The following is a 17,917-nucleotide window of genomic DNA, read 5'->3' on the forward strand; positions in this document are numbered from 1 at the left end:
ACAATTAATTTTACTATATGTTCTCTACATTTGTTTCTCAGTACTGACCTTTCCACTGTGTGACAATCAATGCAAATCATATGTTAATCTAAAATACCTTCAAAGATGACTTCACGGTGAAGTTCTTGTCAAAGGTTGACCTGCTCTTTTTTTAGATCATTGACTGTCAACATAACAGCATGTAACCAGAACACGTATTTCACTTCCGGATCATCACCAAGGCCTTATTACTCACTGTGCACTGTCGCCAAAATACATACAGACAATATTATCAAGAATAAACAGTTACCTTTAAATCCCTACCAAAAATGCATAAATAAAACTCTTCTATCACCACCAAAATGAGAGAGGAAAAAATGTTCTAAAAATAGACTAGAACTACATTCGTGGGTACTGAACTGGAAGTATTAATTGTGATGTAATTCCTGACAGGCTCCAAGTTTTACGCCAATTTTAGTCAAACTTTTATATTTGCATGCTATACCTATTTCAACTTTATACATGAAGACTTTTTGAATTTTCTTGCAAGGAAAACATGTGACACCTGTCAGAAAGTATGTAGTGCTGGTGTTCCACAGGGTGCAAGTTCTGGTCCAAGTGCTCTTGAGAAACCAAAACTAAATTTGCTATATCTTCCTTAATTATAGGAATTTTTCAATGCAGTAAAAACCTAATTGCGATACAAGATAAGCCCTGTCTGAAAATATGTTTGAAAGTTACAAATATTGATAAATTCAGTTTTAATGGCAAATTAAATAAACATTTAAATTTTAAAAACTAAATTTTATTGAAAACTTAAATTTTCATACAAGTTTTAAAACACAGTTTGACAAATTTTAGACAGAAAAGTTGACTAATGAATGATATTTAAAACAAATGGTAGTTTGGGTCTGTATAACTGATAACATTTTCCCCAGGGGTAGTGAAGCATCATAGCTCATAGTGATTTTGGCAGCAAACCGCAATATGCCTGTCCAGATGCATATAGGTGTACACACTAAAGAAACACTGACAGGTGCTATGTTCCACATTTATTGTCTCAGGTACTTAGGCAGTTGTTTCCATAACTAATAGCACATTCAGATTTAAAGTTCTAATGGGACCACTACCATGTTTTATAGCAAAAATGCATTCCATTTCAATGTCGATAACAACAAAAGGTGGCAATGGGATAGGAAAATAGTTTCTAGGGAGGTTCTACCTTACTGAAAAATGGTGCTGATCTCTCTCATGAAAACCTGAGCCATGTCTTTGAGGTGCCATATATCAGTGTGGTGATATGAACTAATCTTGGTCACTTATGGCAGTACACTGCACATGCCCTTATGAAACCATGCTATTACCACCAGACTACTCAGGAGAGCTTCCAAGCTAATCCAACTCTAACACTTTGTTCCAGATACCAGGCTAGACCTGAAAAGATACAATATGTTTCACTTAATTCTAAAAAACAGTAAGATCTATGTAAATGAAGTTAAAATGTGTTAGATATGGTGATTTCAAATTAACATTAAGGTTGCAAGCATGGGGGAAAATATTAAACTTGACAGAGTGACACTCAGAAATGTGAAGCAATGGCCATGTATTAAAGTGTTAAATTCATCCTAAAAGTATATGAGGTTTCTAGAAGCACATTTACCCATTTACAAGTTAAATAACTAATCAGGTAGACTATGTATCATGAAGTTTAAGGCAATGTTGGGGCGGTGAGGTTTGATCATTGGTGTAAACATTATTACATACCAGTATACAGGAAAGTCAAGTGACAATGTACTAAATTAGAATGTGTTACTATAAGCATTCTTATTCATGAGGGAAATAACAATTTTGGATATTGCAAGTGAATACAGCCAAATGTGGTCATACAAATCAACTATAAGTACCAATAAATCCTATATCATCAGCTAAATGTGAAATTCTCATCCCCAAAACTTGTAAACAAGGATGGAAATTTGCATATGTGGGACATATACAATGTACTTGTTAAGATCAAATGTGCAAACATAATTCAAATTATCTATTTGAACACTTATATGGTATTTTGAAGAGTGTTGGTTACCAATTATTAAGCTCATTGATTGAATGGAATCAGATATCAGCTGATGTTTCAATACCGTACTCTGTCAAAGTACTAAATTGAAATATGTTACCATACATAGGCATATTCATGATGAAAATAACATTTTGGGATATTTTCAGTGCACATAGCCATAAATGTGCTTTACAGGTTCACTATAGGTACAATATCAGCCTATATGATGTACTGAATGTGAACTTTTGATCCCAAACATTCTAAAATGGATGGATATTTGTACATGTGGGATATGTAACCATGTACAAAGTTAAATTCAAATAATTTGTTTGAATGCTTCTTATGTAATCTTTAGAGTGTCAGTTAACAAATAGTATTAGTAATTAATAATGCATAAAGCAAGATGGATCATTAGAATTCCCATAACATCATATAGGCCACAATGCCGCACTACACCAATCAATATCTTAACCTAACTGAACAATAAAATGGAATGCATTTTGTATTCAACTTACATCATTTTGCTTTTTTCTTACATCCAAGGGTAAATATACCTGGGGGAAGCATATTTTATCCCTTTGACCTGTATTTCATTCTCAGACAGTTAAAATGATTTAGTAGAGAACTTGAGTAGGTTCTAGTATAAAGTTTTCATCGCTGTCCTCTCACTAAATACCTTATAACTATGTTTATAAACAATTACTGAAGGCTATACAAGTAGATGTTTGATACTCAGGAAGTGACCCCACCATAAACACATAAATTAACTGATTGGACCCATAATAAATAGTCTGAATGGCCAATACAAATTATAATTTTGTCTTCATGTATTTTTAATGAAGGTCTACAAAGATATTTTCTCTGACAAAATGTGACAAAAATCCAACATTGGAGCTTTTATATGGTGTAGGAATACATACATGCTGATAACATTTAATATGATTCCCAAAAATATTATATATGTGCATTTTAGGGGTTTTTTAATTATTTTTTTTTATTTTTTTTAAATTTTATTAAAATTTTTAAAATAAAAATTAATTTTTTACTTTTAATTTCATTCTTATATTTTGAAGGTCAATATACATGACATATTAAAATTTCATGTGTCTATCTTTAATAATAAAGATTTTATACCAATTTAAACTTTGCTCCAATACTGCCCTGACAGGACATAGTACACAATTAATTTTACTATATGTTCTCTACATTTGTTTCTCAGTACTGACCTTTCCACTGTGTGACAATCAATGCAAATCATATGTTAATCTAAAATACCTTCAAAGATGACTTCACGGTGAAGTTCTTGTCAAAGGTTGACCTGCTCTTTTTTTAGATCATTGACTGTCAACATAACAGCATGTAACCAGAACACGTATTTCACTTCCGGATCATCACCAAGGCCTTATTACTCACTGTGCACTGTCGCCAAAATACATACAGACAATATTATCAAGAATAAACAGTTACCTTTAAATCCCTACCAAAAATGCATAAATAAAACTCTTCTATCACCACCAAAATGAGAGAGGAAAAAATGTTCTAAAAATAGACTAGAACTACATTCGTGGGTACTGAACTGGAAGTATTAATTGTGATGTAATTCCTGACAGGCTCCAAGTTTTACGCCAATTTTAGTCAAACTTTTATATTTGCATGCTATACCTATTTCAACTTTATACATGAAGACTTTTTGAATTTTCTTGCAAGGAAAACATGTGACACCTGTCAGAAAGTATGTAGTGCTGGTGTTCCACAGGGTGCAAGTTCTGGTCCAAGTGCTCTTGAGAAACCAAAACTAAATTTGCTATATCTTCCTTAATTATAGGAATTTTTCAATGCAGTAAAAACCTAATTGCGATACAAGATAAGCCCTGTCTGAAAATATGTTTGAAAGTTACAAATGTTGATAAATTCAGTTTTAATGGCAAATTAAATAAACATTTAAATTTTAAAAACTAAATTTTATTGAAAACTTAAATTTTCATACAAGTTTTAAAACACAGTTTGACAAATTTTAGACAGAAAAGTTGACTAATGAATGATATTTAAAACAAATGGTAGTTTGGGTCTGTATAACTGATAACATTTTCCCCAGGGGTAGTGAAGCATCATAGCTCATAGTGATTTTGGCAGCAAACCGCAATATGCCTGTCCAGATGCATATAGGTGTACACACTAAAGAAACACTGACAGGTGCTATGTTCCACATTTATTGTCTCAGGTACTTAGGCAGTTGTTTCCATAACTAATAGCACATTCAGATTTAAAGTTCTAATGGGACCACTACCATGTTTTATAGCAAAAATGCATTCCATTTCAATGTCGATAACAACAAAAGGTGGCAATGGGATAGGAAAATAGTTTCTAGGGAGGTTCTACCTTACTGAAAAATGGTGCTGATCTCTCTCATGAAAACCTGAGCCATGTCTTTGAGGTGCCATATATCAGTGTGGTGATATGAACTAATCTTGGTCACTTATGGCAGTACACTGCACATGCCCTTATGAAACCATGCTATTACCACCAGACTACTCAGGAGAGCTTCCAAGCTAATCCAACTCTAACACTTTGTTCCAGATACCAGGCTAGACCTGAAAAGATACAATATGTTTCACTTAATTCTAAAAAACAGTAAGATCTATGTAAATGAAGTTAAAATGTGTTAGATATGGTGATTTCAAATTAACATTAAGGTTGCAAGCATGGGGGAAAATATTAAACTTGACAGAGTGACACTCAGAAATGTGAAGCAATGGCCATGTATTAAAGTGTTAAATTCATCCTAAAAGTATATGAGGTTTCTAGAAGCACATTTACCCATTTACAAGTTAAATAACTAATCAGGTAGACTATGTATCATGAAGTTTAAGGCAATGTTGGGGCGGTGAGGTTTGATCATTGGTGTAAACATTATTACATACCAGTATACAGGAAAGTCAAGTGACAATGTACTAAATTAGAATGTGTTACTATAAGCATTCTTATTCATGAGGGAAATAACAATTTTGGATATTGCAAGTGAATACAGCCAAATGTGGTCATACAAATCAACTATAAGTACCAATAAATCCTATATCATCAGCTAAATGTGAAATTCTCATCCCCAAAACTTGTAAACAAGGATGGAAATTTGCATATGTGGGACATATACAATGTACTTGTTAAGATCAAATGTGCAAACATAATTCAAATTATCTATTTGAACACTTATATGGTATTTTGAAGAGTGTTGGTTACCAATTATTAAGCTCATTGATTGAATGGAATCAGATATCAGCTGATGTTTCAATACCGTACTCTGTCAAAGTACTAAATTGAAATATGTTACCATACATAGGCATATTCATGATGAAAATAACATTTTGGGATATTTTCAGTGCACATAGCCATAAATGTGCTTTACAGGTTCACTATAGGTACAATATCAGCCTATATGATGTACTGAATGTGAACTTTTGATCCCAAACATTCTAAAATGGATGGATATTTGTACATGTGGGATATGTAACCATGTACAAAGTTAAATTCAAATAATTTGTTTGAATGCTTCTTATGTAATCTTTAGAGTGTCAGTTAACAAATAGTATTAGTAATTAATAATGCATAAAGCAAGATGGATCATTAGAATTCCCATAACATCATATAGGCCACAATGCCGCACTACACCAATCAATATCTTAACCTAACTGAACAATAAAATGGAATGCATTTTGTATTCAACTTACATCATTTTGCTTTTTTCTTACATCCAAGGGTAAATATACCTGGGGGAAGCATATTTTATCCCTTTGACCTGTATTTCATTCTCAGACAGTTAAAATGATTTAGTAGAGAACTTGAGTAGGTTCTAGTATAAAGTTTTCATCGCTGTCCTCTCACTAAATACCTTATAACTATGTTTATAAACAATTACTGAAGGCTATACAAGTAGATGTTTGTTACTCAGGAAGTGACCCCACCATAAACACATAAATTAACTGATTGGACCCATAATAAATAGTCTGAATGGCCAATACAAATTATAATTTTGTCTTCATGTATTTTTAATGAAGGTCTACAAAGATATTTTCTCTGACAAAATGTGACAAAAATCCAACATTGGAGCTTTTATATGGTGTAGGAATACATACATGCTGATAACATTTAATATGATTCCCAAAAATATTATATATGTGCATTTTAGGGGTTTTTTAATTATTTTTTTTTATTTTTTTTAAATTTTATTAAAATTTTTAAAATAAAAATTAATTTTTTACTTTTAATTTCATTCTTATATTTTGAAGGTCAATATACATGACATATTAAAATTTCATGTGTCTATCTTTAATAATAAAGATTTTATACCAATTTAAACTTTGCTCCAATACTGCCCTGACAGGACATAGTACACAATTAATTTTACTATATGTTCTCTACATTTGTTTCTCAGTACTGACCTTTCCACTGTGTGACAATCAATGCAAATCATATGTTAATCTAAAATACCTTCAAAGATGACTTCACGGTGAAGTTCTTGTCAAAGGTTGACCTGCTCTTTTTTTAGATCATTGACTGTCAACATAACAGCATGTAACCAGAACACGTATTTCACTTCCGGATCATCACCAAGGCCTTATTACTCACTGTGCACTGTCGCCAAAATACATACAGACAATATTATCAAGAATAAACAGTTACCTTTAAATCCCTACCAAAAATGCATAAATAAAACTCTTCTATCACCACCAAAATGAGAGAGGAAAAAATGTTCTAAAAATAGACTAGAACTACATTCGTGGGTACTGAACTGGAAGTATTAATTGTGATGTAATTCCTGACAGGCTCCAAGTTTTACGCCAATTTTAGTCAAACTTTTATATTTGCATGCTATACCTATTTCAACTTTATACATGAAGACTTTTTGAATTTTCTTGCAAGGAAAACATGTGACACCTGTCAGAAAGTATGTAGTGCTGGTGTTCCACAGGGTGCAAGTTCTGGTCCAAGTGCTCTTGAGAAACCAAAACTAAATTTGCTATATCTTCCTTAATTATAGGAATTTTTCAATGCAGTAAAAACCTAATTGCGATACAAGATAAGCCCTGTCTGAAAATATGTTTGAAAGTTACAAATGTTGATAAATTCAGTTTTAATGGCAAATTAAATAAACATTTAAATTTTAAAAACTAAATTTTATTGAAAACTTAAATTTTCATACAAGTTTTAAAACACAGTTTGACAAATTTTAGACAGAAAAGTTGACTAATGAATGATATTTAAAACAAATGGTAGTTTGGGTCTGTATAACTGATAACATTTTCCCCAGGGGTAGTGAAGCATCATAGCTCATAGTGATTTTGGCAGCAAACCGCAATATGCCTGTCCAGATGCATATAGGTGTACACACTAAAGAAACACTGACAGGTGCTATGTTCCACATTTATTGTCTCAGGTACTTAGGCAGTTGTTTCCATAACTAATAGCACATTCAGATTTAAAGTTCTAATGGGACCACTACCATGTTTTATAGCAAAAATGCATTCCATTTCAATGTCGATAACAACAAAAGGTGGCAATGGGATAGGAAAATAGTTTCTAGGGAGGTTCTACCTTACTGAAAAATGGTGCTGATCTCTCTCATGAAAACCTGAGCCATGTCTTTGAGGTGCCATATATCAGTGTGGTGATATGAACTAATCTTGGTCACTTATGGCAGTACACTGCACATGCCCTTATGAAACCATGCTATTACCACCAGACTACTCAGGAGAGCTTCCAAGCTAATCCAACTCTAACACTTTGTTCCAGATACCAGGCTAGACCTGAAAAGATACAATATGTTTCACTTAATTCTAAAAAACAGTAAGATCTATGTAAATGAAGTTAAAATGTGTTAGATATGGTGATTTCAAATTAACATTAAGGTTGCAAGCATGGGGGAAAATATTAAACTTGACAGAGTGACACTCAGAAATGTGAAGCAATGGCCATGTATTAAAGTGTTAAATTCATCCTAAAAGTATATGAGGTTTCTAGAAGCACATTTACCCATTTACAAGTTAAATAACTAATCAGGTAGACTATGTATCATGAAGTTTAAGGCAATGTTGGGGCGGTGAGGTTTGATCATTGGTGTAAACATTATTACATACCAGTATACAGGAAAGTCAAGTGACAATGTACTAAATTAGAATGTGTTACTATAAGCATTCTTATTCATGAGGGAAATAACAATTTTGGATATTGCAAGTGAATACAGCCAAATGTGGTCATACAAATCAACTATAAGTACCAATAAATCCTATATCATCAGCTAAATGTGAAATTCTCATCCCCAAAACTTGTAAACAAGGATGGAAATTTGCATATGTGGGACATATACAATGTACTTGTTAAGATCAAATGTGCAAACATAATTCAAATTATCTATTTGAACACTTATATGGTATTTTGAAGAGTGTTGGTTACCAATTATTAAGCTCATTGATTGAATGGAATCAGATATCAGCTGATGTTTCAATACCGTACTCTGTCAAAGTACTAAATTGAAATATGTTACCATACATAGGCATATTCATGATGAAAATAACATTTTGGGATATTTTCAGTGCACATAGCCATAAATGTGCTTTACAGGTTCACTATAGGTACAATATCAGCCTATATGATGTACTGAATGTGAACTTTTGATCCCAAACATTCTAAAATGGATGGATATTTGTACATGTGGGATATGTAACCATGTACAAAGTTAAATTCAAATAATTTGTTTGAATGCTTCTTATGTAATCTTTAGAGTGTCAGTTAACAAATAGTATTAGTAATTAATAATGCATAAAGCAAGATGGATCATTAGAATTCCCATAACATCATATAGGCCACAATGCCGCACTACACCAATCAATATCTTAACCTAACTGAACAATAAAATGGAATGCATTTTGTATTCAACTTACATCATTTTGCTTTTTTCTTACATCCAAGGGTAAATATACCTGGGGGAAGCATATTTTATCCCTTTGACCTGTATTTCATTCTCAGACAGTTAAAATGATTTAGTAGAGAACTTGAGTAGGTTCTAGTATAAAGTTTTCATCGCTGTCCTCTCACTAAATACCTTATAACTATGTTTATAAACAATTACTGAAGGCTATACAAGTAGATGTTTGTTACTCAGGAAGTGACCCCACCATAAACACATAAATTAACTGATTGGACCCATAATAAATAGTCTGAATGGCCAATACAAATTATAATTTTGTCTTCATGTATTTTTAATGAAGGTCTACAAAGATATTTTCTCTGACAAAATGTGACAAAAATCCAACATTGGAGCTTTTATATGGTGTAGGAATACATACATGCTGATAACATTTAATATGATTCCCAAAAATATTATATATGTGCATTTTAGGGGTTTTTTAATTATTTTTTTTTATTTTTTTTAAATTTTATTAAAATTTTTAAAATAAAAATTAATTTTTTACTTTTAATTTCATTCTTATATTTTGAAGGTCAATATACATGACATATTAAAATTTCATGTGTCTATCTTTAATAATAAAGATTTTATACCAATTTAAACTTTGCTCCAATACTGCCCTGACAGGACATAGTACACAATTAATTTTACTATATGTTCTCTACATTTGTTTCTCAGTACTGACCTTTCCACTGTGTGACAATCAATGCAAATCATATGTTAATCTAAAATACCTTCAAAGATGACTTCACGGTGAAGTTCTTGTCAAAGGTTGACCTGCTCTTTTTTTAGATCATTGACTGTCAACATAACAGCATGTAACCAGAACACGTATTTCACTTCCGGATCATCACCAAGGCCTTATTACTCACTGTGCACTGTCGCCAAAATACATACAGACAATATTATCAAGAATAAACAGTTACCTTTAAATCCCTACCAAAAATGCATAAATAAAACTCTTCTATCACCACCAAAATGAGAGAGGAAAAAATGTTCTAAAAATAGACTAGAACTACATTCGTGGGTACTGAACTGGAAGTATTAATTGTGATGTAATTCCTGACAGGCTCCAAGTTTTACGCCAATTTTAGTCAAACTTTTATATTTGCATGCTATACCTATTTCAACTTTATACATGAAGACTTTTTGAATTTTCTTGCAAGGAAAACATGTGACACCTGTCAGAAAGTATGTAGTGCTGGTGTTCCACAGGGTGCAAGTTCTGGTCCAAGTGCTCTTGAGAAACCAAAACTAAATTTGCTATATCTTCCTTAATTATAGGAATTTTTCAATGCAGTAAAAACCTAATTGCGATACAAGATAAGCCCTGTCTGAAAATATGTTTGAAAGTTACAAATGTTGATAAATTCAGTTTTAATGGCAAATTAAATAAACATTTAAATTTTAAAAACTAAATTTTATTGAAAACTTAAATTTTCATACAAGTTTTAAAACACAGTTTGACAAATTTTAGACAGAAAAGTTGACTAATGAATGATATTTAAAACAAATGGTAGTTTGGGTCTGTATAACTGATAACATTTTCCCCAGGGGTAGTGAAGCATCATAGCTCATAGTGATTTTGGCAGCAAACCGCAATATGCCTGTCCAGATGCATATAGGTGTACACACTAAAGAAACACTGACAGGTGCTATGTTCCACATTTATTGTCTCAGGTACTTAGGCAGTTGTTTCCATAACTAATAGCACATTCAGATTTAAAGTTCTAATGGGACCACTACCATGTTTTATAGCAAAAATGCATTCCATTTCAATGTCGATAACAACAAAAGGTGGCAATGGGATAGGAAAATAGTTTCTAGGGAGGTTCTACCTTACTGAAAAATGGTGCTGATCTCTCTCATGAAAACCTGAGCCATGTCTTTGAGGTGCCATATATCAGTGTGGTGATATGAACTAATCTTGGTCACTTATGGCAGTACACTGCACATGCCCTTATGAAACCATGCTATTACCACCAGACTACTCAGGAGAGCTTCCAAGCTAATCCAACTCTAACACTTTGTTCCAGATACCAGGCTAGACCTGAAAAGATACAATATGTTTCACTTAATTCTAAAAAACAGTAAGATCTATGTAAATGAAGTTAAAATGTGTTAGATATGGTGATTTCAAATTAACATTAAGGTTGCAAGCATGGGGGAAAATATTAAACTTGACAGAGTGACACTCAGAAATGTGAAGCAATGGCCATGTATTAAAGTGTTAAATTCATCCTAAAAGTATATGAGGTTTCTAGAAGCACATTTACCCATTTACAAGTTAAATAACTAATCAGGTAGACTATGTATCATGAAGTTTAAGGCAATGTTGGGGCGGTGAGGTTTGATCATTGGTGTAAACATTATTACATACCAGTATACAGGAAAGTCAAGTGACAATGTACTAAATTAGAATGTGTTACTATAAGCATTCTTATTCATGAGGGAAATAACAATTTTGGATATTGCAAGTGAATACAGCCAAATGTGGTCATACAAATCAACTATAAGTACCAATAAATCCTATATCATCAGCTAAATGTGAAATTCTCATCCCCAAAACTTGCAAACAAGGATGGAAATTTGCATATGTGGGACATATACAATGTACTTGTTAAGATCAAATGTGCAAACATAATTCAAATTATCTATTTGAACACTTATATGGTATTTTGAAGAGTGTTGGTTACCAATTATTAAGCTCATTGATTGAATGGAATCAGATATCAGCTGATGTTTCAATACCGTACTCTGTCAAAGTACTAAATTGAAATATGTTACCATACATAGGCATATTCATGATGAAAATAACATTTTGGGATATTTTCAGTGCACATAGCCATAAATGTGCTTTACAGGTTCACTATAGGTACAATATCAGCCTATATGATGTACTGAATGTGAACTTTTGATCCCAAACATTCTAAAATGGATGGATATTTGTACATGTGGGATATGTAACCATGTACAAAGTTAAATTCAAATAATTTGTTTGAATGCTTCTTATGTAATCTTTAGAGTGTCAGTTAACAAATAGTATTAGTAATTAATAATGCATAAAGCAAGATGGATCATTAGAATTCCCATAACATCATATAGGCCACAATGCCGCACTACACCAATCAATATCTTAACCTAACTGAACAATAAAATGGAATGCATTTTGTATTCAACTTACATCATTTTGCTTTTTTCTTACATCCAAGGGTAAATATACCTGGGGGAAGCATATTTTATCCCTTTGACCTGTATTTCATTCTCAGACAGTTAAAATGATTTAGTAGAGAACTTGAGTAGGTTCTAGTATAAAGTTTTCATCGCTGTCCTCTCACTAAATACCTTATAACTATGTTTATAAACAATTACTGAAGGCTATACAAGTAGATGTTTGTTACTCAGGAAGTGACCCCACCATAAACACATAAATTAACTGATTGGACCCATAATAAATAGTCTGAATGGCCAATACAAATTATAATTTTGTCTTCATGTATTTTTAATGAAGGTCTACAAAGATATTTTCTCTGACAAAATGTGACAAAAATCCAACATTGGAGCTTTTATATGGTGTAGGAATACATACATGCTGATAACATTTAATATGATTCCCAAAAATATTATATATGTGCATTTTAGGGGTTTTTTAATTATTTTTTTTTATTTTTTTTAAATTTTATTAAAATTTTTAAAATAAAAATTAATTTTTTACTTTTAATTTCATTCTTATATTTTGAAGGTCAATATACATGACATATTAAAATTTCATGTGTCTATCTTTAATAATAAAGATTTTATACCAATTTAAACTTTGCTCCAATACTGCCCTGACAGGACATAGTACACAATTAATTTTACTATATGTTCTCTACATTTGTTTCTCAGTACTGACCTTTCCACTGTGTGACAATCAATGCAAATCATATGTTAATCTAAAATACCTTCAAAGATGACTTCACGGTGAAGTTCTTGTCAAAGGTTGACCTGCTCTTTTTTTAGATCATTGACTGTCAACATAACAGCATGTAACCAGAACACGTATTTCACTTCCGGATCATCACCAAGGCCTTATTACTCACTGTGCACTGTCGCCAAAATACATACAGACAATATTATCAAGAATAAACAGTTACCTTTAAATCCCTACCAAAAATGCATAAATAAAACTCTTCTATCACCACCAAAATGAGAGAGGAAAAAATGTTCTAAAAATAGACTAGAACTACATTCGTGGGTACTGAACTGGAAGTATTAATTGTGATGTAATTCCTGACAGGCTCCAAGTTTTACGCCAATTTTAGTCAAACTTTTATATTTGCATGCTATACCTATTTCAACTTTATACATGAAGACTTTTTGAATTTTCTTGCAAGGAAAACATGTGACACCTGTCAGAAAGTATGTAGTGCTGGTGTTCCACAGGGTGCAAGTTCTGGTCCAAGTGCTCTTGAGAAACCAAAACTAAATTTGCTATATCTTCCTTAATTATAGGAATTTTTCAATGCAGTAAAAACCTAATTGCGATACAAGATAAGCCCTGTCTGAAAATATGTTTGAAAGTTACAAATGTTGATAAATTCAGTTTTAATGGCAAATTAAATAAACATTTAAATTTTAAAAACTAAATTTTATTGAAAACTTAAATTTTCATACAAGTTTTAAAACACAGTTTGACAAATTTTAGACAGAAAAGTTGACTAATGAATGATATTTAAAACAAATGGTAGTTTGGGTCTGTATAACTGATAACATTTTCCCCAGGGGTAGTGAAGCATCATAGCTCATAGTGATTTTGGCAGCAAACCGCAATATGCCTGTCCAGATGCATATAGGTGTACACACTAAAGAAACACTGACAGGTGCTATGTTCCACATTTATTGTCTCAGGTACTTAGGCAGTTGTTTCCATAACTAATAGCACATTCAGATTTAAAGTTCTAATGGGACCACTACCATGTTTTATAGCAAAAATGCATTCCATTTCAATGTCGATAACAACAAAAGGTGGCAATGGGATAGGAAAATAGTTTCTAGGGAGGTTCTACCTTACTGAAAAATGGTGCTGATCTCTCTCATGAAAACCTGAGCCATGTCTTTGAGGTGCCATATATCAGTGTGGTGATATGAACTAATCTTGGTCACTTATGGCAGTACACTGCACATGCCCTTATGAAACCATGCTATTACCACCAGACTACTCAGGAGAGCTTCCAAGCTAATCCAACTCTAACACTTTGTTCCAGATACCAGGCTAGACCTGAAAAGATACAATATGTTTCACTTAATTCTAAAAAACAGTAAGATCTATGTAAATGAAGTTAAAATGTGTTAGATATGGTGATTTCAAATTAACATTAAGGTTGCAAGCATGGGGGAAAATATTAAACTTGACAGAGTGACACTCAGAAATGTGAAGCAATGGCCATGTATTAAAGTGTTAAATTCATCCTAAAAGTATATGAGGTTTCTAGAAGCACATTTACCCATTTACAAGTTAAATAACTAATCAGGTAGACTATGTATCATGAAGTTTAAGGCAATGTTGGGGCGGTGAGGTTTGATCATTGGTGTAAACATTATTACATACCAGTATACAGGAAAGTCAAGTGACAATGTACTAAATTAGAATGTGTTACTATAAGCATTCTTATTCATGAGGGAAATAACAATTTTGGATATTGCAAGTGAATACAGCCAAATGTGGTCATACAAATCAACTATAAGTACCAATAAATCCTATATCATCAGCTAAATGTGAAATTCTCATCCCCAAAACTTGTAAACAAGGATGGAAATTTGCATATGTGGGACATATACAATGTACTTGTTAAGATCAAATGTGCAAACATAATTCAAATTATCTATTTGAACACTTATATGGTATTTTGAAGAGTGTTGGTTACCAATTATTAAGCTCATTGATTGAATGGAATCAGATATCAGCTGATGTTTCAATACCGTACTCTGTCAAAGTACTAAATTGAAATATGTTACCATACATAGGCATATTCATGATGAAAATAACATTTTGGGATATTTTCAGTGCACATAGCCATAAATGTGCTTTACAGGTTCACTATAGGTACAATATCAGCCTATATGATGTACTGAATGTGAACTTTTGATCCCAAACATTCTAAAATGGATGGATATTTGTACATGTGGGATATGTAACCATGTACAAAGTTAAATTCAAATAATTTGTTTGAATGCTTCTTATGTAATCTTTAGAGTGTCAGTTAACAAATAGTATTAGTAATTAATAATGCATAAAGCAAGATGGATCATTAGAATTCCCATAACATCATATAGGCCACAATGCCGCACTACACCAATCAATATCTTAACCTAACTGAACAATAAAATGGAATGCATTTTGTATTCAACTTACATCATTTTGCTTTTTTCTTACATCCAAGGGTAAATATACCTGGGGGAAGCATATTTTATCCCTTTGACCTGTATTTCATTCTCAGACAGTTAAAATGATTTAGTAGAGAACTTGAGTAGGTTCTAGTATAAAGTTTTCATCGCTGTCCTCTCACTAAATACCTTATAACTATGTTTATAAACAATTACTGAAGGCTATACAAGTAGATGTTTGTTACTCAGGAAGTGACCCCACCATAAACACATAAATTAACTGATTGGACCCATAATAAATAGTCTGAATGGCCAATACAAATTATAATTTTGTCTTCATGTATTTTTAATGAAGGTCTACAAAGATATTTTCTCTGACAAAATGTGACAAAAATCCAACATTGGAGCTTTTATATGGTGTAGGAATACATACATGCTGATAACATTTAATATGATTCCCAAAAATATTATATATGTGCATTTTAGGGGTTTTTTAATTATTTTTTTTTATTTTTTTTAAATTTTATTAAAATTTTTAAAATAAAAATTAATTTTTTACTTTTAATTTCATTCTTATATTTTGAAGGTCAATATACATGACATATTAAAATTTCATGTGTCTATCTTTAATAATAAAGATTTTATACCAATTTAAACTTTGCTCCAATACTGCCCTGACAGGACATAGTACACAATTAATTTTACTATATGTTCTCTACATTTGTTTCTCAGTACTGACCTTTCCACTGTGTGACAATCAATGCAAATCATATGTTAATCTAAAATACCTTCAAAGATGACTTCACGGTGAAGTTCTTGTCAAAGGTTGACCTGCTCTTTTTTTAGATCATTGACTGTCAACATAACAGCATGTAACCAGAACACGTATTTCACTTCCGGATCATCACCAAGGCCTTATTACTCACTGTGCACTGTCGCCAAAATACATGCAGACAACAACACCCTGAGCTCATATTATCAAGAATAAACAGTTACCTTTAAATCCCTACCAAAAATGCATAAATAAAACTCTTCTATCACCACCAAAATGAGAGAGGAAAAAATGTTCTAAAAATAGACTAGAACTACATTCGTGGGTACTGAACTGGAAGTATTAATTGTGATGTAATTCCATATCTAATGACTTTCCCGCGAAGACTATGGTCTCACTGGATTGTTTCGTATTTTGACACCTCCCTAATTTTTAAGGTAGAAGGCATGAACCTAATTATCACAAGCCTAGCATTTATAAATTCACACATAAGATAAATCTTTAATGTGGTTTAGATTTACTTTGAGTTAGGCTTGAAAATGGGTTGGCTTGTTGGTGACTGCCTGTCACAGTTAGATGAGCATTGGAGATCAAATGCATCACTTGGGCTGCAAATGAGCAGCAAACTTGGCTTACGTATTTAGGCGTGTCTTATACAGAGGCAAATATCTAAAAATCTAGATGGTTGAAGAGTGATGAAAAGTATGCTAATTTGTTATATTGCTAGTGAACTTTATTCATGCACAAGGCATATACTGATTCTTTTAGCTGCCTTGTCACATGAAAATATTCAAAGTAGCTATTTCCTGTCAAAAATGAATGCAAAATTTAGGGGTTGGTGGCAGTGTTGGTTCAGTATAAAAACCACCAGTTGCATCAGGAATTAACCTGACTGCTGCAGTCAAAATCTCACATGTATGCTTTCTACAAAAATCATTAATTTGTTTTTACTTGTAATATATCTTCAGTGTAAAATTATTCTCATTTTTCTGCAATAGGTCATTGTTGGATGAAAAATCACCAGATAAACTGTCCGTTGTGACCTCTGTTGCTCTGCCAATACTTCCTGTTTGTCACACAAAGAATAAGCTAAATTGCTGATTGGAGGTTATTGTTTACCCTGGACTGGAACAAGCAATAACCACACCATGCAACAAACTGAAAGCGTAGCTTTCAAATCGACCAAAGGAATCAAGATATATTCAAAGTAGAAACCTTGCGTGAAAGTGCTTATTAAATTGATGAGTTAATCACTTCATTATGCACATAGAACACATTTGGAATGTATGCTGACCATACCTCTGGGTTACGATAATTAGCACGGAAAATGGGAGCGGGGACAGATGACGAACCATATCATTTCATGCAAACTTGTAGATGGCAAATGGTTATTCTCAAATAGCCTGTTTCATTTTTTATTAATAAACATGAGTCCCATGACTGCAAATATTATTTCAGATGGATTATAATTTTACAGAATAAAAAGACAATAAAAATTATTCATGACTGCCGAAGACAAATAACACGCATATGGTAAGTATCGATTTTTATCGAGTATCCATCTCTTATATTGATGAATCGTTTCACCCCTAGTATTTGTTGATGTGTAAATTTTATATACTCACTAACAAAGTTAATATAAGGTCTGTAAGACTTTATTTACTTTGTGAGTGATTAGGTAAAATACCCAACCATGATTGTTTAATCCTATGACTGTATTCATTGTAAAAAGCTGACAATGTTGTTGGACCAGGTCAAATGTAGACATGTGAGGTTTCCCCATCTA

At 32.3% G+C, this 17,917-nt stretch overlaps 1 long non-coding RNA gene across 1 annotated transcript; it reads right to left on the minus strand.

Moving 5' to 3' along the window:
* Positions 1 to 234: 234 nt before the first annotated feature.
* On the minus strand, positions 235 to 16,506 carry LOC149775617 (uncharacterized). Its single transcript, XR_016416511.1, has 5 exons — positions 14,042 to 16,506; positions 10,832 to 11,043; positions 7,622 to 7,833; positions 4,412 to 4,623; positions 235 to 1,413 (listed from the first exon to the last, which is right to left on the minus strand). It is a non-coding gene; the product is annotated as an uncharacterized LOC149775617 (long non-coding RNA).
* Positions 16,507 to 17,917: the final 1,411 nt, after the last annotated feature.

This window comes from Sinohyriopsis cumingii, chromosome 19, assembly GCF_028554795.1.
Source record: "Sinohyriopsis cumingii isolate HCF-2022 chromosome 19, ASM2855479v2, whole genome shotgun sequence".
NCBI lineage: Eukaryota > Metazoa > Mollusca > Bivalvia > Unionida > Unionidae > Sinohyriopsis > Sinohyriopsis cumingii.